This window comes from Sturnus vulgaris, chromosome 6, assembly GCF_052056855.1.
Source record: "Sturnus vulgaris isolate bStuVul1 chromosome 6, bStuVul1.hap1, whole genome shotgun sequence".
NCBI lineage: Eukaryota > Metazoa > Chordata > Aves > Passeriformes > Sturnidae > Sturnus > Sturnus vulgaris.
The window spans coordinates 8,129,538-8,150,233 of record NC_142248.1 but is presented as its reverse complement, the minus strand read 5'-3'; the positions used below and the strand labels follow the sequence as shown (position 1 = coordinate 8,150,233).

The following is a 20,696-nucleotide window of genomic DNA, read 5'->3' as shown; positions in this document are numbered from 1 at the left end:
GCAGTAGTGTGTGACAAAACACAGGTAATTAAGTGTTTAACACACACATACCCTTTCTGTGCTGTAGGCAACAAACATGCACACCTCTGTTCACCTACTGGATAAATGTTAAAGTGACACTTATTCCAAAGGGAGGGAGCCAGAAATGATTGAGGATGGAAAAGGCAAGGTGATGGAGCTAAGGGGCAGGTAAGGGTGGGAGCAAGACACCAACAGGTGCTCAAGGGATGAAAGCAATAAGGCAAGCAGAAGAAGGTAATGCAGAGCCTGCAGAAAGGCACAAAAGGCCAGTGGGAGAGGAGAAGGGATCATGCCAGATTGTGTCTGTTTTCTACAGAAATCAGCCAGACACAGGGCTCAGAGGTGGAGCCATCACTTTAACTGGGCAATCATTCCATAACAGCTCCTCTCTGGAGAACAGCAGCGAGTCTGGATCTCATTCCCCCTGACAGCTCCAGTTCAGATACGAAGATGGCGCCATGCAAATCCATTTCATGATATTAATTCTCTCCTCTCTAGTCTACTTTGCTGCTTTACTTTCTTTTGAAGCCCAAATCCTCTGCCCTGCCCAGCCACTCCAGATCTCAGGGCCAATACCAACTGTCCATATGAAACATCAGGTAGCATCTCTGCATCTCACAATGCTTTCCTTCAGGATCGAAATGAAAAGCTGGGAGAGAGGGTCTCGTCAGAGTAACATCCAACCCAGCAGCCCCATAAGACACTGAGACAGGGCTGCAGCAGGGCATGTCAAGCTCCCCTTCTGTGTCATGCTGTCTGAAGATGACAGCCATACTGAGCTGAACTGCCATTTGTCAATCCAGGGATTACAAAGCCACCTACGAGCCAGCTGGAAAGTGCCAATGTCACACCAGACCACATGAGAGGAAATTCCTCCCACGCACAGGGTATCAGCCCTCTGTCAGCAGCTCCCTGCTCCCCAGTGCAGAGGTGTTATTCCACACTTCCCCGGGATGAGAGAGAGAGGGATTAGTGGGAACACAGGGGCATTGGTGAGGAGTGCTCTGTGCCCTGGACGTTCATCTTACACGCAATAGAGGAGCAGCATGGTCTAGTGAGCAGAGCAAGGGCCCACCAAATGGTACTTGGGCAGATGTTCTCCATGCCTGTTGGACTCTTTCAGCACTTTCAGGTGTGGTTCATCCTCCCATGGGTGCTTGTTTACAAGACTCTTCTCTGCTCTGTACAACCTGGCATTTCAAATACACACATACCAGCCACATCCTGGTTTCTTTGAAGGGGAAGGGCAAATATTTGAGAGGTGCAAGTGCTTGTATGTAGAAAATGCACATCCATACACTTCTGCACAGGACAAAGTGCCTGCTGCCTAACAAAAACATATCCTATTGAAGACAGTCCTAGTCCTTTCAGATGTAAGGTATTGGATATTAACTCCCAGCCTTTCAAAATAGTGAGGGGAAAAAAAGTTTATTCCAGTTTGTAAAGTGATCTGAAACAACAAGAAGGAAAGTGTCACAGGCAGGCATACAGTCATCAAAAATTTGATTCAGTGGCATTTTTAGTAGCAATTTTCCCTTTCCATTATGGAAGAACAGTCCATGTCCATGTAGGCATACCCCATTCATCTCCTATTACTATTCCAGCTGATGCACCATTGTGATCAGAAGCAGGGCTCTAATATATTTAGGGTCACTAATAATATATTTTGTCTTCTGTGTGTGCTTGCTCAGGTGAGAGATTTCAATCATGTCTATTCAAGGAACATTAAGAAACACAAGATATATCAAGTCATATAAATCCTCCTCTCCAGTGGAGGATCATGCCTCTCCTCTTCCCCCTGCTTTGTTTATATGTAATCTAATTCAAAGTGTCTCAGGCAGCAGGAATATTCTCCTTTCTTTCAGCAGACTGCAGAAAAGTCTGATAGAGAGCTGTCTTAAAGACTTGTTGCATGCATAAGGAGTCTGTCTTGTTTGTTTTTTTAAAAAAATGTAATTCCTTAGTATCTCACCAGAGCAAAAGCAGGAGCATGTGAGAAATGTGAATAAAGAAAATAAAAAGCAGGCTTCTTCTGCAATGTTGATGCAGAGGGATGGAGATGGACAGCAGCACTAGAGGATCCAACACTCCTCTAGCCTGCAGGTGAATCTTCAATAGAGGAGCAGGCCCAGTGGACTATAAATCATCTGGGCTCAATACATTTTTAATATGAAAACAAAAATAAACAAAAGCTTACCGTGGAATTTCTCCTGGTTGTTGCCCTGGTCTTGCATTGTCTCTAATCAGTGCTGGCTGCTATCAGAGACAAGACCCTGGATTAGGCATGACCTGACCTGGACTAGCAGCTCATGGGTGCTGCTCCCACAGCCCTGCACTGAGCCCCACACCCTTGGGGCTGTAGACTCTGTGGCTCCTGAGCTTGATTTAAGGGGCACAACTGACCCTACTGGAATTTAGGTTCTAAAAAAATTTTATTTTAAATCCAACCCTCGTCATAGCTTTTTCCCTCCCTCAATGTTTCTATGCTTTGGGCCCCCAGTGGTGGTATATTTTGCAAATGACATTTTTTTCCTCCTTGTATACTTGTACAACCACACACACGGTTGTATAAAGCCACTTAATCAAGCATAAGCAACAAGAGTTTGCAGTACATACTGACATGAGGAAGAACACAAAGCATTCCTGTTTAACATTCTTTGCATCAGAAATAACACCAAAACAGATGTAAAGCAAGCCAATTCCTCATTACTTAACACAACACAAATCTTTGTGCATTAAATACAAGTGAAAGGGAGCTGTGAAGCTGGCATTAGCTTGACAGATGTTGAGATGAGCTGCACCAGAACTGAGTATCTCAGCCTGAAATAGTGCACGTTAAAAAGGCGTCTGCTTATTGTTTGATATGGGTATTTATTTACATAGGCAGCTTGCTGACATGCTGAAAGGTTGGGGAGGGTGGTGTAGGCTGGCATTTCAAACTCTCAGCAGGCATTCAGCAAGTGGTTTGTTATCCTTTGGTCGTGTCACTAGCTTCCATTTTATTGCTGAGTGGTAGCAAACGGGGAGAGCAGGGAAGGAACCAGGATCCCCCCTCCACTCTGCAGACTCAACTCCCTCCAGGAGCTTGCCCTCAGCACACAGGGCAGGGTTTCCAAGCTCAGACTCCACAAGCATGTTGCCCCTAGGGCTCACCCTCCAGTTTCTGGGGCCTCTGTGCCTTTGATACAGACACGAGAAGAGTCTCTGAAAAGCAAGTCAAGCACAGCTCCTTGTGCACAAAGAGATCTTTTTTAACAAGAAAGAAAATTAATTAAGTGGATAAAATCCCACAGGTTGGAACAGCAGCTGAGGAATTATCTTTCTATCAGGTTGGTAATGAGGACTAAAAAACCTCACACAAACATTAACAGCTTCATATGGGTTCATTGGCATTTCAGATCAGATGTGAGATTTGGCATTCCCAGGAGCACCAGATGAAACTCCAGTTACAGACCAGACTATGGGCAAAATGCATTTTGCCCTGCTGAAAACAGTCTTGTCACAATGTCTGAAAATTAAAGATACATATCTATCTACACAATAAATTTTTTCCCACAGAAATTACACCCAGGGAGAATGTAGGTCACAACATCCAATGCCTCAGGTTGATCTGACTCACCTCTGAAACCTGAGTTTAGATATATGTGTGTGAGAGTTCTCCAACATGCTGTGAGAAACAGCCAGCACACATCTGGATGCATGTCAAATGACATGATCAGACACTGGCCAAAACCACCACCTCTACCCTACTGAATTCATAGAATCAGAGAATATGCTGAGCTGGCAAGGACCCATCAAGATCATGGAGTTCAACTTTTGGCCCCATGCAGGACATCTCAAGAGTCAAATTGTGTGCCTGAGAGTGTTGTTGTTGCTTCTCAAACTCTGTCAGGTTTGTGCTATGACCACTTCCCTGGGGAGCCTGTTCCAGTGCCCAGCCACCCTCTGGGTGAAGAACCCTTTTCCTAATATCCAATCTAAACCTCCCCTGACTCAGCTGCACATCTGTCTCATGTCTTCCTCGAGTCTTGTCCCTGAGAGATCAGTGCCTGGCCCTTTACTTCCCCTTGTGAGGATGTTGGAGACCACAATGAGGTTTCCCCTCAGTCTTCTCCAGGCTGAACAGAGCAAGTGACCTCAGCCACTCCTCATACAGCTTCCCCTCCAGACCTTTCACCATCTTCATTGGCCTCCTTTGGACAATCTAGAATAGTTTCATGCCTTTCTTATATTGTGGCACCCAGAGCTGCCCCAGCACTGCAGGTGAGGCTGCCCAGCTCAGAGCAGAGCAGGACAATCCCTCCCTTGCCTGGCTGGCCATGCTGGGCCTGATGCACCCCAGGACACACTTGGCTCTCCTGGCTGCCAGGGCACTGCTGACTGTAATCCACTTTGTGTCAACCAGCACCCCTGTGTCCCTTTCCTGTGGCACTGCTCTCCAGGCTCTCATTATTTCCTAATCAATACACACAACCAGGGCTGCCCCACCCCGGGTCCAGAATCTGGCACTTGTCCTTGTTCAACTTCACCTGGCTGGTGAGTGCCCATCTCTGTAACCTGTCAGGTCTCTACAGGGCCTCTCTGTCCGAGGGAGAGTAGACAGCTCCTCTTGATTTAATGTTGTCAGCAAAATTACAGAGTGTTCCTTTGAGTCCCCAATCCAAGTCTTAATGAAGATGTCGAGGAGAATGAGGCCAGGGATGGAGCCCTGTGGAACCCCACCAGTGACCAAATGCCAGTCTGATGGCATCCCATTCCCTGCCAGTCTTTGTGCCTGACCTGTGAGCCCCAGTTGTTCCCCCAGTATAGGATGTGTTTATCCAGCTGTGTGCTGAAGGATAATGTGAGAGTACCAAAAGCTTTGCTAAAGTCCAAAAAGATTACATCTACTGGCTTTCCTAGGTCAGCTGGGTTGGTTACTGTGTCATAAAAGGTTTAGCAAGCACCACTTTCCCCTCATGAAGCCATGCTGGCTGTGACCAGTGACTGTGCTGTCCTCCAGGAGCTTCTCCACCAACACTGCTGGCTGCTTAACTGTTAACACTCACAGTTACTATTTAATGCCAACAAAATAATATAGATTTTTTTTTTCCATACCTTAAAATGGAAAAACTACCTGATCTGGGACCAATGACAAGAATGGCAATCATATTCATGGTAACCACTGCAATAGGGGGATCCTACCACAAAGAAGCCTACTGAGCACCATGCTGAACTGTGACAAACTACTCAAAGCTTCATTTCAGAAATACTTTAACTTCCCTGGCAACTAAGGCAAAGGAATTTTCCCCTCCTCCCAAGAAAGAAAGAAAGAAAAAAAGTGAACTACTGGTCATCTTTCCCAAACATACATTTGCACATATTCCTGCCCCTTTGTTACTGTTCATATCACAAGGGTCCATTGAGGTCCCAGAGAACCAAGCTTCTTACAGAGTGCAGCATAAAAGAGTTCCCTGCCCAAAGAGCCAGCTGACTAAACAAATAAAATACAGGGAAAAAAATAGTATTTTCCTTGTTACAGATGGGAAGCAGAAATCCAGAGATATTGGTAAAGATCAGGCAAGAAGCCAGTGAATGAACTGGGAAGAGAACATCTTCAGTCTCAAGCTTATTCTGCCAGTGTGGAGATCACTTTTCTTCCTTTCTTTTTCTTCTGTTTTTCCCTGAAATTTGTTCCTTTTAGAGCTTGTAAAGCTCATCCTTAAAAGCAAAGTTGACAGGCTTCTCATTTTCATGGGGAGGAGATTTAGGGATTCTGATGCAAATAAGCACAAGGAATTCTTAGCTGGCACCCAAATATTGCCCCAAAGAGTCCAAATGCTCCCCCCCACTTTAAATGAACAAGTGCTGGCTGGCACTGTCTTGTGAAGTTTTTTAATAAATCTAATCATGGGGCCTTCAACTCACCAACCACTCTAGTGCAGGTATTGCCAAGGTAGATATTTCATGTTACCCATGTGTTATCAGTCAATACACATGAAAACCCTACCAGGTGAAAAAATTATTTTGAAAATTGCATGGAAATGAAAGATATCTCCTTCAAATGTTTCACTAATTAGCCAGAATTACCAAAGGCAAAGGATAATGGAGTATTTCCCCCCTATGTCTGCCTCTTGTTAATTCAAATGCCCTCTGTGCCCTAAACCTATTGGAAGAAGAAGCCAACAGCACTTCTGAGCAATAGGATTAAATTACCTGCCCCAAGGAAGCAGGTTACCTATCAGAAGCATTTGCAATATTAATAGCTACTTCAAATAATTTTAAATCATCATTTAACAATCATCACTATTTCCTCAGTTTTTCTTGAGTTTGAAATATCTGTAGTGCATAAACAACAGTCAATCTAACTGTTTCTCAAGTTATTTTTTTCTTGTTTGACTCAGAAATGATGCTTTCTGTCAGCCTGAATTGTTAATTTAGGTTTGCTGTTGCTGCTCTCTCCTTTTTCCTTGAATAAAGGGCTGGCTGATCCCTGGGATACTGCAGCACAGCACTTGGGTTTTCACACTCAAGCTGTCACTCTAATAGCTCTGACAATCTGGCAGTTTTCTACTCTACATTTTAAAGGCTCTCATCTATCTCTTGTAGCTTTTTCCTCAGATTCACCTGAGAAGGCACGTTGACAATTTTGGGCAGGATGTTCCCAGGATTACAGGAGCATCTAAGGGGAGGAATAAAAAGCAGACATTCAAGGCAGCACACACTGTATGTGCAGAAGGTGTGTGTCTATTATAGCAATTCAAACATCTGCTGGTAATGAGGTTAGTTTGGAGAGGCTTTAATTCCTTCCTAGGGAATTTAGTGTGGTTTGCTTGCTCCATGAGAATGCCATGGGCTTCCTCATGCAGTGTTAGATCCAAACATACTTTCATGTATTACAGAGTTTTATGTATAATACATGTGTGTGTGTGGTTCTGGTCCTTCAAAAGATTTCCCAGTGTAAAAGCTAATACAGAATGGAGCACTTCATGGAGTTGTATAGCTCTTCAACTCTCCTCTGGAATGCATCATTAGTTCTGCATAACTGATATCTCTGTTTTATCTTCTTCAGATCCCCCTTCTTTAAACAAACTCCAGATTCCCCCACTCCCAAAAAATGTCTCTTAAGTCCTGATTGTTTTTCTTGAAACACACCATAATTTTAAAGGGCTTAGCAGAGTTTTTCAAGAGGCAAAAGCACACAAAACCCAATAATCAAGTGATAAAGGCCAAAGAAAAAGCCACAGTCAGTTATGCAAAAGGACACGCAATGTTGTTTCATTATCCCCTTGAAATGAAGAGTTAAATCTTACAAAATTCCATTCCAGTGCCTGCTACTCCACCTAAATCCTCCTGACCACAGCAACAAAGCCATTATATAGCACACATCTTGGCATTTTCATTATGTTCCAAACATCTAGCATATGGTTCAAAGGTTTTGGTCCTTCAAAGTAATGAAACTTGTGATGAGCACATGAAATCAAATTGCTAAGTGCAAAGAGAAAATTGATTTTCCAAAACATGGAGGAAACCACCCTCTCCCCTCAAATCCTTCTCTGAATTCCCCACTGAGTGGCTCAGGTCTCCTTGCCCACATGTTACATCATTTCTGCACCACCTCAGCCTTGTGCTGTTCTCAGCTGCTTCTTCCTGGAGTCTGAGGTAGCTCTGGCTGTGCACAGGTACAGGGAAGCCACAACACAGTTTTGATTTCTGCAAACATAACCTCTGAATAAAGGCTACCATGGAAGAGTACAGGGCAAATACACCACCTGTCTAAGTCAAATTAGAGCAACTTTAATGATTATCAGTGAGTAAACTTCCTTGGAACGTGCAAGCCAGCAAAGTCACACACCACACGTGGAAGAACAGTTTAACTGGCTTGGATGGAAATCATGCTGTCATTGAGCAATAAGGCTGTTCATGGCAGAAAACTGAGTAAAGGCAGAGCTGAGCACTACAGAAATAGCTACTAGATTTTCAAGTACCAAGAATCAGTCGCCAGAATGTAAATACTATTAACAACTTAAATCTCAAAGGCGTCCAAAGGGTTTGCTCTGTCTGCACAACAGAAAGGCACCTATTAATGACAGAAAGCCTGTAACTGGAAGGAATTAAGAGCATACAGAATCAGCCAAACAAAGAGCAGTGCAAGATAAAGAACTCTTAGTTAACACCAGGCAAAGACATCCATCCATCCTATTCTTCTCCCAGAAAACAAAAATTTAAAAATTGTCATAAGAGTTGTGTTTTTCTTTTTACCTTCTACTGTTTGTACATTAAAAAGACAAACCCAGAAAACCCTAACAAACAAACTCTCTGACCATCAATATTTCAGAAAAAACCCAAAGCTGACAGAATTTTTTCCCTGGAATTCAGTGTTAAAAATGGTCAAAACTTCAAAACATTTTAACGGTCCAAAAGAAACATGACTATCAGTAAATGCATTAGCCAATCCAGCCCATGTTAGAAACATAGGGATGAGGTAATGGTTTCTTTAGCTAAGGCTCAATTGTATGAGCACCTCACAGCCATTTTGTGTTGCATGGCATTCAGCAGAATTACAGCCCATCAGAATGGACTGACTAGGGAGAATGCAGGTATTCATTTCCTGCTGGTATTTTCTGGTGATGGTGCTTTTAAGGACTCATACCAGCTTCCATTATAGGGCATCTTCCCTATTTGCAAATGTTTTCAGCAGCAGCTTTCCCCCCAGTCCATCCCACTCTTTTTCTCTTCTGTCCTCTCATTCAGCTGTTTAAAGAGTTAGTAATCAAAAACAGTGAAGCATAATGGCATTTGCAAGTATGGAGCTGTTTGTGTAGTTTAGATCAAGGACAATTGTTGTTATTACATGGCACAATACTCTGGAGATTCTGCAACAACACTGGATGAATCCCAAAGGATCTCCCAGAACTGGAGAAATGGGATGCCACCCCTCTGAAAGCAGCAGAAATCAAGCTCCTTGGCTCACTGTCACAGTGTGTCAGCAAAGAAACATCTCTCCCTGGCTTTCCCAGTTATTAATACAGCTATTAAAATATGAGACAATGTTTTCTGCTGTAAAAACATTGTATTGTCAGAGAATACCCTTTTGGAGGACTCAGACAATTAGAGGGCAATTCTGAGCCTTGAATACAAGAGGAGGAGGGATGCCAAGGGAAACTATAATTCCATTGAAATTGAGGGCAGAACTCTGTGTTGCAGTAGGACCATAAGACCAGCTTGACAAAGTTTTAGAAGTGGTCAGTGGTTTGGGAATGCATCAGTACAAATGTGTCAGTCTGGGTGTTCAAGCCTCCTGAGGCAAGAAATACTTAGCTGTTTCTCAAAAACCTGGCCCTCTGGAAGTGTTTCAAATGAAACCAAAACAATCTGTTCCATTCTCGAGACTTTAGATGTCACTGACATAAATGGTGGGACTTCTGCCTTGCTCATTAGCCCACAATTTTAGAAGAGTTCCCAAAATGCTGTATGTGCTGATATGCCTGTCTTTCCAAGCCTGGTCATGTAACAGTCTGTGGAAGCCAAAATGGAACTTTTTACCAGCCTGAACAATAACGAGGGGTTCTGACTCTCAGGTTTCCTCCTGACAAGTGGGAGCCAAGGTTATTCCTTCCAACCAAGACTCTGCATTCTGATTTTCTATTACAGAGCTGCTTGCAAAAATATGTCTTGAAAATAACCATGGCCTTATCTTTTGCCTGACCTTCCCCCATGTTTTTTTCTATAATTTCAGCTTCAATTTTTTTTTCAGTTTTCAATAAAGGGCACATCTGCAATTCAGCGTTTTGCACTCTTTCCAGCCTAGAAACAATGAAACTGAGAGACAGGAAAAAAGAAAAGACCAACACTACTTTTAAAACAGTTTGGCAAAGACAGTGTGAACTAATATAAGCCTATTGGCCTTATAATTGGCAACAAGAGTTTTTACTAGTACTTAGCTTTTAACTGCAGCATTCCACAAGAATCTAGATGAGGCAACATCCCAACTAATTAGGTAGGCATTGCCATCAGGAAAACACGACATGCACAAAAACTCTCTGCTGCATTATTTGTCTTGGTCTCTTGGGCCACACAAACACACAAAAGGGCTTCCAGATGAGCTGTGGCATAGCCCTAAGACAGCTGCATTTCATTTTGGGTGGAGTTAGGTGTTTAAAGGCCCTCAGAAAGCAGATCTCAGCTGCAAGATGCCAAAGAGAGCTCCTGCAAGGGGAATTTTTTTTTTCCTTTGACTCACCTGGGGAAAGATGCTGCTTGTAATCGATGATTACTTAAGTCAGCTCTAATATCTGGCTACCAGCTGGCAAGATACAGCAGTCTGCACAGAGCTCAAGCTAGAACCGTGGAGGAGCTTTCTGTCAGAGAAATGCTTTTTGGCACATGGAAAGTGAGCCCAGCAACTGGGAGAAAGGACAAAGCCTTGGGAGGCTGTGGAACCTTGCTCTTTCACACCGATGGTGCAACCAAGATTTCGAGCCTTTGAAAGGTCTCTCAACACTTGCACAGCTCCAGCCCATCCTGGCACATTGTCAGGCAGCTCTTCCAAGGCACAAGCACATCAATCTCAAGACAGAAAGGAGAGATGCAGTGTGCATATCCCTCACCTAAGTACACCTCAGAGCGAGCTTGCCAGAGCTTTTACATGCTGCTAAAGCATTCAGAACACTCCATCCCCTCCTAGCTACAGCAGAAACCAGCTGCAATTAAATTAAAGGCAGGTGGGAAGGAAAACTAAGGTTCAGGCACCAGCTGCCATCCCAGGTAAAGGCAGTCAGAGCAATGCTATGGCACAAGTGTGTACAGATGAAGCTGCTTTTCCTCTGGGGCCTCACATCAGGAACAAGACAGGTGGAGGAAGCATTTGGATCACTTTGGGCTTTGCTTTCTCAGTGTCCCCTCTGAACAGCTGCCCCAGTGTCCTGCTGGAACCCAGGGAAGCTGAGCCAGCGATCTGCACTGACTGTCCTGTCTCCACAGCTCACTCTCAGTCCAGTGGACTCCAGGGGTTAACTGGAAACAAAGAAGGTCAAACAAAATAATCAGTGTCAGATCTGCCAAATGAGCTGCCAACCAGTAAGACAAGAAAACCCTCACTAAAAGCAATTACAAGATGCAGGAACTACTCTCAGGGCCCAGATAATGCTCCACAGGGCCCTTCTCCACATGCAGGTCTTTCCAGAGCACTGCAAGCAGGAATTCCAAGCCAGACAAGAAGCTTTTCAAGGCAGACATTAAACATTCAATTGTAATAAACACCCTCCTGAGCCCCAGGGACCAGTCAGAGGTGTAGGGAAACACAGCAAACAGAATCCAGAGAGGCCAGATGCCTTGCACTGTGTTTGTTTGAATATGTGAAGAAAAATAATAGGAGTGTTTTTGAAATGGTCCATGTACTAAGAATCAGCAATTATATTTTTTATTTTGGATACCTTAGTTCTTCAAGGGCAGTTTTCTCTTATCTCTGAAGAGCAAGAGAGCATGGTTCTCACTGTTATTTTAGAAACGTTTACAAGAATTTCAAACATGCTCTCTGCTTTCCAGTGCAATCCTTGGACTGAAATGTCCCCACACTTGCAATCATTTTATCTCTACAGAGCAAGGGGCAGTGGAGACAGTGAGGGGAAAAAGGGATCTGTGAGACCACAGACCAAAGACTGAGACTCATAAGAGCAGCTGGTTATTGCTCATTTAGTGGCTCTGGCTTGTTCAGTTAGTGTTGGATTTTGTCTATTGAATTATATTCATGGTACTGTGGCTTTAAACAGATCTGTGGAGTCCTAGCAACATATAACAGGAAAAGTTTTGCAAAATCAGATGGAAGGACACATATAAGGCACTCTACAACCATCACTGAGAGGGGAGGTCACTATATGCAGTTTCCACAGAAAATGCTTAAAACTCAACAATATGTATGTATAAATTTTTCATAAAATTACTAAATTTCACATATATCAAGAAAAAAATATTTAAATCATTAATATTTTGAGACCACAGAAATAAGACGGGCAAACACACTGAAACTAATAAAAATGCAGCTGAGTACATAGCTGAAGCTTTACAGCAAATTTGTTCATTTATGGTAATGTCCACTGTGCATTAGCATTTCCATAAATACTCTGTAAATAAGATTAAAAAGGATTGTTTCAGTTTCTGCTGATAATCAAGTGCTAAAGAATGGCTGCAGAATAAGAATTTTGTAATTCAATGCAAATATTCGTGCAAGAAGCTAGATCCTATGAATTACACGCATTTAGTCAGGGAGCAGAAATACTATTTTGTGACCTATATGTCAAAATACGAACTGAATCGTGCAGCTGGAAGCTGAACACTTGAATACGAGCCACTGAATACTAAAAAGGAATTGCTTGTAAACAATCAGCAAACCAAAAAGCAATCTATGAACAATTTCAAATAACTCATGCAGTTGAAAAGTCAGTAAGTTATTTGCAGACAATTTGTCAATAGAAGAACTCACATAAAAATGTATCTTAAATTTTCTACAAATTATCGTGTAGATATCAAAAGAGCATTTATGGTTCATCATGAAAGACATAAATAATTATACCAGGTGTTGAAAAGGCATTTTCTTTCTTGTAGTAGATTCTGTAACCAATCAGATGCATTAGAATAATACCTTTAGTTATAATTCTGCTGATCCCCAAGGCATAAGCCATTAGTGTGTGATGGAGGCATGATGATGAAACTTGATGGCTGAGTAATCTGATTCACTCTCGCCAAATTTGAGCAAAATCTGACGTCAATGAATCTGTACTTGGATGTACTAATGCCATTATTCAATCTCATTCCTGCAGGTGACCATACCAGATAACAATTTCATTCTCTGGATTTGGAAAAGAGCAGTGACCTGCGATTCAATACACAGCACAGCCCTCTTTAATCCTTTAAAAATTTAAAGCACCTGAGTTGCCACCATTGTGCAGTTGGGGGGGAAAAAAAAGACCACAAGCCCTTCTAGCAATGTATTTTCCAAGAGCTAAGAGCTGCAGGACAGGGATCTCAAGCTGTACATGACAGCTATATAAAGAAGATTGGTGACCTTCCTGCACTGCTAAATCAATTATTTGTTGAATTTACCACAATACTGCATGGAGAGGCAGCAAGCAGTCACCAACAAGCCTCAGTCCCCCAGGTTCATGGCAGCAGTTCTGGATGGAAAATTCATGAGCCTTCCAGTTCATGAGGAAAACAGCAGGTTATGGAATACATGGAAAACTGGCACTGTTCAACTTAATGAGATCTACTCCAGGAGCAAGAGGAAATACATTTTTAGAAGGGTCTTATTCTGAAGGAAAATTCCTGGAGCCACAGATCTTGTAAAAACACTAGGTTTCCTTAACCTCAGTAATAAAATGGCAGGAGCCAATGTTGCTGGAGAGATTTTGCAGCATTTAAAAATTATTTTATCATTCTGCTTCTCTCATCGATTTTGCATTTCATTTGATCTTCATTTGGTTATTACACCAGTTCCTCTACTGCTGCAACAATGGAGATCAGTACGTGACATCCTTTGTTTCACACAAAAACCTTTGCTTCCTTCCTCTTGACCTGAAATTAGGAGTACTGCAGTGATGGTCTGAGAGGAATGAATCACATTGACTAAATAACCCAGATTGCTAAATCACAGAAACCAGAGTAGCAGGAGGACGGAAGCAACCTCCCTCCCACACGATTTTGAGGGTTTTGTGATTCTACATTGTGTCACCTATCTTCATTCATCTGGGGTTTTACCACCTGCCCCTTCTAAAAAGTTTAGATCCCTACTTGTTACACTTGAGCAGTGCAACATATCTCCACAGCCTTCCATGAATTACACATCTGGGGAAACGTCAACAACCGTGGGACTTGTTATATTTTTCTGTTTGTTTTACAAGTGGTCTCAAACACTCGTACTGTTTCCTTCAAGTCAGGTACTAGACCAGATGAAGAACTTGCTCTCAGGTATCTCCCAAAAAGCAGGAGAGAAACCTAAGGAAATAGTTACTTTTTGCTAAGTACTGCTTTTCCCTGAAATTGTACCTTTCCTTGCCCACATGAGCTTTACTGGCAATAAATGTTGTAACAAGGACAGATTACAACTTGCATTAGCACATCAGTGGGGTACAACGAAGCCTTCAAACAAGACTATACAATATACAATATACATCTTCAAATACAAGATGTATTTGGAATTGAGAGTGAGACAAAGTAATTGAAAAGGACAGTAGAGTTGTCACAAGTATACTACATGTTTGGTTTGGAGTCCAGCACTTTGGAAGTGGCTCTGGCACGGTTGTCTAGTCAAGATTAATCACACTTCTGCCAGCACTCAGCCAGCTTCTGTGATGTCCCGTCCCTGGACATTCTCTCCTGTTTGGGTCAGCAGTTAGAGGAAATCCTAGGAAAACAAGCACCTCCTTTGGGGCTGTATTTAAACAAATAGACAGCTCCTCCTGAACAAATGCCACTGTCATAAAGACATCCAAATCATTTTTCAACATTTCACAATGTGTTTAAGGAGGAGAAGTGCTGTCACGCTGAAAAGCTCAGGCAGCAGGCCATTAGGAACCAGCCACGCTTCTTGGGGTGACTGACCTTAACTCTTTTCAGCACAGGTCTTGCCCTCCTACCTCTCAGGATAAAGCAGCAGTGTAGCTGTTTCACATCCCCCAGCTGCAGAGGCTGGGCAGAATTTGCCCAGGAGCCCTTGGAGCTCTCCTGGCCCAGGCAGAGCTATAGGAAAGGAAGATCCTAACCTCATCCTCCTGCTAAACTGAGGAACTTTGCTGTCATGAGAGCACCAAGCCGCTACACCACAGTTTTGGAGCCTCACAGAAAATGAGCCTTTTAAAAATGAATGAAACAACTTTCTTACTTCTAAAAAGGAACTGTAACACCCCCAGTAAAAGCAAGTAATTCTCAAAAACTCTACTCTGTCCTAGAGAAACAAACAATTTTATTATCTCTTCTCTCACTAATGTGCCCCTAACCTATCCCAGCTTCACAACTACATTTTCTCCAACAGATGGTCTAAGTGATTAACATAACTTTGCTAAACTTGGGGAAAGTGTTCTCAACATGTATTTATTTAGTTTCAAAGGCTGATGCTTCTATTTCAGATATGAGAAACCACATTCACATGTTTAAAAGACTGCCTCCCCCAACAGTATCAATAGACTTAATAAATGATCCAGCCTACTTACCCTATCAGCCTTACCCAAGAAACTGACACTGATAGCTGTGTTGCAGTACAGTTCTTCCCCTGAATCTGCTTACATGTCCCTGCTGGCCTGTGTTCATTGTTCAGTCAATAAAGGATGGAACACCAAAAGCAACAGCTTCCCCCTTGAAGCACACCAAGGCATTTTCTTGCTGTAGCATTCGTGTCTGCTGCCAGTACAGGTGGGATTGTGTCTTCCTCCTCTCAGGCCAAGTGCTCAGGGAGGAAGGGATCAGCAGGAGCTGAGCTTGCACTCACAAGAAGAGTGCCTTGCTTCCGTGTCCTTTGTACAGTATTTATAAAGTATCGATGGAAACTGAAGGTGGCAGCTGGTTCACATCCTCCAACACCACTACAGAACGGTTTTATCCAGAAGTTAGAGAGAGCCTCATAATTAATTGAGGCTGCACAAGGAATGCAGGCAGACTGACTAATTACCTCCAATACTCTGGCTAAGATGCTCACTGTTGGAGCACGTGTTAGGGGATCTCTAGTGCTCACAAGCAGTCAGGATCTCTGTTTTGTGTCTCCACTAAAGATGCATTTCTAAATAGCTAACACAGCTCCCTCAGCCAGAGCTTTCACTCTGGGTTGTGTTGCTACAGCCATCACTTTCCTTTGCCTTGCTCAGAGCTGCCATCCACTCCCAGCAAGTCTAAGGCTTTCCTGTTCTGTGCTGACCAGCAGGAGAAATCAACTGTGAATACTGAGGGCGGCATAAAATAATGTCACAATTGCCACTGCCAGCCCTCCGAGCTGGACATTTACTCGGAAACAATCAGAAAATCATTCTTGCACTGAGAACCTTGTAAGGTTCAGCAAAGCGAGCACAAGGCAAGTGGAGCAGGAATATAAAAAAAGCAAATCACATTTTTCAGTGGAAGGGGAAAAAAACAGCATAATTTAAAGCAAACTTTAATACAGCACTGGCCAAAATGCCTGATAAGGGTACTTATGCAATAAATCAGCTTCTGATTTCTGCTTAACCTTGTGACCTTTTAAATCTGTACGTGGAAAACTCTCTGGTTAGAAAAAAAAGTAAAAGCAGAGATCAAATTAAATAGTTCACCTGGCAAATATGCAAGAGGCTTAAAAACTAAAAAGCCTCATTTCCCCAGATTAATCTGCAGTGCAAACGTGAAGATGCTAATGATTTATTTCTCACCCCTTGGCACCAACTCCCTCTCGGTCTCTTTAAGACAGAAAAATGAATAATAATAATAATGATAATAATAACAAATTTATGTGTTCTTTTCATCAACAACTCTGAGCTCTCATTCCTGACTTGGGATCAAAAACAAGCTCCCCAGCCCCCCACCCCACAGGGTGATCAATGATTCTTTTTCACTTATAAAAGATCTAAAGAGGCACTTATTGCATTTATTATGTTACAGTCACCAGCAAAAATTCTTTTCAAAATGTAGTAATCCTGTCCATGTGACACTTAACTCCCTAGTAGGTCCATTTGCAGTCAGGTTAATAACCTTCATATTATGTAGGTAAAGGAAGATTAACTCTGAATATGTTGAAACCAAATTTATAGTATGATACCTCCTCCTTTTGTTCAGTTCTAGACCCTGCTGGCCTCTACCTAGGACTTGACAAATCTCATTTGACATTGCTGGCAAATGCTTCTTGATTGAGCATTTGGGATCAAAGAGGGTCTTCTCATTTCCTCCCACTACAGCTCTGCTGGTCTTGTCTCACTTTAATTTGTCTTCCTAGTCCAGCAGAAACAGCTAGCAAGCAAGCGGAAATAGTTCCTTTCCCACTAGAAATTCAGCTCTTGAAAATTTATTTCCAAGTTCTGTGTTTTATCCACACTGACTTTAGAGAAAATACCATATTTTCAGAACGTAATACCCTATTTCCAAACTTCAACAGGAGCTAGAACTCCTATAAGCTAATAAAATTCTCAATATATGATGGAAGAGGAAACTCTAAGTATTACTTTGCATTCTTAACAAAAGGTAAGCATTTTCTCTCTCCTGTTTCTCCATCCTGCAAGCACAGTTTATTCTGCCCAAGTCAGGAAACCCTCAGAGCAGTGGCCTCCCCTTTGAACCAAAGCAGCAAAAATTCTCGTCAGCAAGGTAAGGGAATAGAAGCAGCCACCTCACTCCCCCAAGCAAGGATAAGCCAAGCAACCCAGCTGGGCTGTCCAGAAAAACATTCCCAACACATCTTTGCTCCATCTTGCTCTCCTTGGGGCTGTTCTGTCGAGAGACTTTTGTGCTGATAACATGTGTGACATCCAGGTGCAGGCAAGAGCAGCAGGGCTCATTCAGCACAGCACAGAGACACCAGGAGGTGGGTAGGGAGGAAAAGAAACGAGGGATAAGAGAAGAAGGCAGCAGGTCCTGAAACTCTGAAGTGCTTTAACCTAATTTTACAAACAGTAGCTGTGAACCTTCTCAAAATCACAAGCATCTGAATGGGAAACCTGCTGCCAAAACCCACCTGCCACCACATGTAGAGCTGCTCACTCCTCCCCAAAGGAAACAGGAGCCTTGTATTCCAGGGAGTCAATCCTGTTTCCAAAATGAAACACCAATAATAAACAGCTGATAATGAACAAAACCCCAAATAACCACGAAACACAGAGCCACTCGGAGATATGGGGTCAGACTTCCAGCTCTCTACTTGCCAAGAACAAATCCTTGCTTTGAGTAGGGAATAAACTACAAAAGCAGTAGGGGTATCATTTTTATCGGGTGCTGTCAGGAATTTTGAGCTGGATTAGGCAGAATCCCTAATCCTTTTCCTCCATCCACTCCAGTCAGATCCTGCACTGCCAGAGATCCACTTTCAAGGATGTCTAAAATGAGATCTGAGAGGTGAAATTAGAACTTCCTTACCCATGTCACCTCCTTAGATGACAGGATGCAAATTCACTGGCACCCTGGAGATGGACCAGATGAGCACTGTTGTCTGACAACAGCAGGACTTGTGTGGGCTAGAAAAACAGAGGTCTAGGTAGACAGGAAAGAAGGCTTTGCAAGAAACCATCACTTTCTGATTTTCAGATGTTGGACAGACTCAAAATCCTGTCACACTCCACCCCCTTCAAAACAAAGCAAGCTGGAAGGAGGAGAGGTTATTTGTTTGTTTTAGTGATTGCCTTTTTTTTGCAATCACAAGCCTAACTGATATTTTCTAGCCAAGAGTTCTTCTCAGATTAAAAGAAACAAACACGCTAAAAACATTAAAACTCTAATCTTACACATTTTAGATTTTAACATTTTTACTTCATAGAAATTCCACAGAAAAGGGTGTATCCTCCTAGACCTCAAAATAATTGGAAAGACTCAGGCATTTAGGCAAAATGTGTATTACTGTCTCAAACTGAACTGAATAATCAGCAGAACTCCTAACCCCAGGCTGGCTGGAGGCCTGGCTTGCCCTAGCTTAGACACTAACTATAGTCACTCATTATTATTCAGCACTGGCTCAGCACAGACAATACACACACTTAGCATTGTAAAAAAGCAAAGGAAGGTACTCAGTGGATTTATTTTCTAAGGCCATCAGTCTCATCCTGACATTTGGTACACGTGGCAATCAGCAGATAGATAACTGTCAAAGCACTGCATCCTTTTTACCTTTCTTGTACTAAAGAGAACACAGCTACATTTGGTGACTCTTTCATGAAAACAAAGCTGGTCAAAACATTTTGAATTCAAACTTCGTCTCAAAATGAGAGAGGAAAAAATACACCCTGTGGTAATCTCTCCTGGTTTTCAAGTCACTCTACCTGAAAAGCAGCTTTGAAGAAGATAGAGTTCAAAGAATATTCGGAGCTAAGAGAGCACAGCTTATGAGGAGCCAGCAAAGCTCGGAGCATTCCGATTCTCACTTGGTAAGGAGAAGCTGGTTTTAAGCTGGAGTTGGAGGAAGCAGAGCTCCATCCATGTATGCAGCCACAGCAGCTGACTACATTGCTACAATTTTCTCCAATGCCTCCTTGGCTCTAACAATCAGATCTATCCTTTATGGATATAATTTTTGGATGCCCAGACCACAGCTACGAACATCCATCAGTATGGTGCTGTCAGAATGCAAACAACCTCCTGTTGCCCCTCAACACAAAGTCTCTTTTCACCAGCAATTTTTCCCATCCTGTGGGAATCATTCAGGTGTAGCTAACAGCTATGCTGAATCAACATGGCTGTAAACACCACATATTTAAATTCCTGAGTTTCTGAGGCAAAACATCTAATGACTTTATTTCATGGAGAGCAGAAAGGGATAGCAGAGTAACTAAAAAGAAAGTATCCTGCAATGCAAGGAGATTTCTATCCCCCTTTGGTCTTTGTTCGAATATGTAGTGTAAAGGAGAGCCCAGATCAAAAAAAAAAGAGAGAGATGTAGGTCTGGATGAAAAAAGGTAGGTAGGAAAGCCTAAGTCTGACGTAGGTCTGGAAAGCCTGAAGTTTTTACTCTCTCACAAGACACTGGATTTACTCCATGGGCAATTCCTTCTTTCTAGTTGCCTCTGAATTTGAGAGACTGCCCAGCCCCTCCTGTATCTTATGCCACTTCACCCTAGCCAGTTTAGGCAGAACTGAGTTGAGTTTGATGCCTGCTCTCTTAGCACAAGCACCATGGGTGCTTCCAGGCATTTAGAGAAGCTAGGGAGAGTGTTTTTTATCCCCATCACCATCTTCTGGAAGAGGAGTATGCCCTTTGGAGCCTGTGGGCAGCCACATCAATGTGACATCGCACCAGTGTGATATTGTCAATTTAAAAGTTAAAAAGAGACATAGCCCAGGCCTGGCAAGCTCCACAGGTGCAGTCAAAGGGGAGATAAGCAGTAGCCGAGCAGGTAGACACTGTATTCCCTATTTCTACCCTCCTTTAGGCAGCAAATAAGAGCCTTCTGGGCTTCTGCAGAGGAAATACCAGTGGGTGCTGCCTGAGCCCAGCCACCAGTGAGTCACCAGCCCAGGACAGAGCTGAAATTCAAATCGTGACTTCAGGTTTACCTTTGGGCACACACACTCTGGACAGCCAAGACAGAGGCGAGTCTCTGGATGCCAAGCCATGCAGGGAGGCAGGGGAGGGAAGGGCTGAGTGCTGCTGGCCAGGCTCCATCCCTGGGGCCTCCAGCCCCAGCTCTGACGCAGAGCTCCATTGTGAACGAGCGATCTCGGGGGAGCGCTCGCATCCGGGCAAACATCCCTTCTGAAAACCCAAACTGATTATTAAACCCTCGCCTTGCTGAGCAGCCTGCAGCACACACAGAGTTAGGGTCCCAGCTGGCAGCGTAGCAAATCGAGCACTTATTGATCATCACGCCCAATGCAAGGACAGCTACCCTCTAAAGCTGCCTTGAACACAGTGCGTGCAGAAGATGAGACTCCCCTCCATCTGAGGGGAACAACATCCTCCAAAACTCACTGAGCTGAGCCAAACACACCAGAAGCCAGGGTGGCAAATGACAGCATTATGCATCAGAACACGAATTATGTAA

The 20,696-nt window shown here is 43.1% G+C and overlaps 1 protein-coding gene across 6 annotated transcripts in view; it reads right to left on the bottom strand.

Annotated features, from left to right (window-relative positions):
- The window catches only part of TSPAN18 (tetraspanin 18), a 132,605-nt gene that overhangs the window by 61,478 nt on the left and 50,431 nt on the right, over positions 1–20,696 (bottom strand). The window lies entirely within an intron of this gene.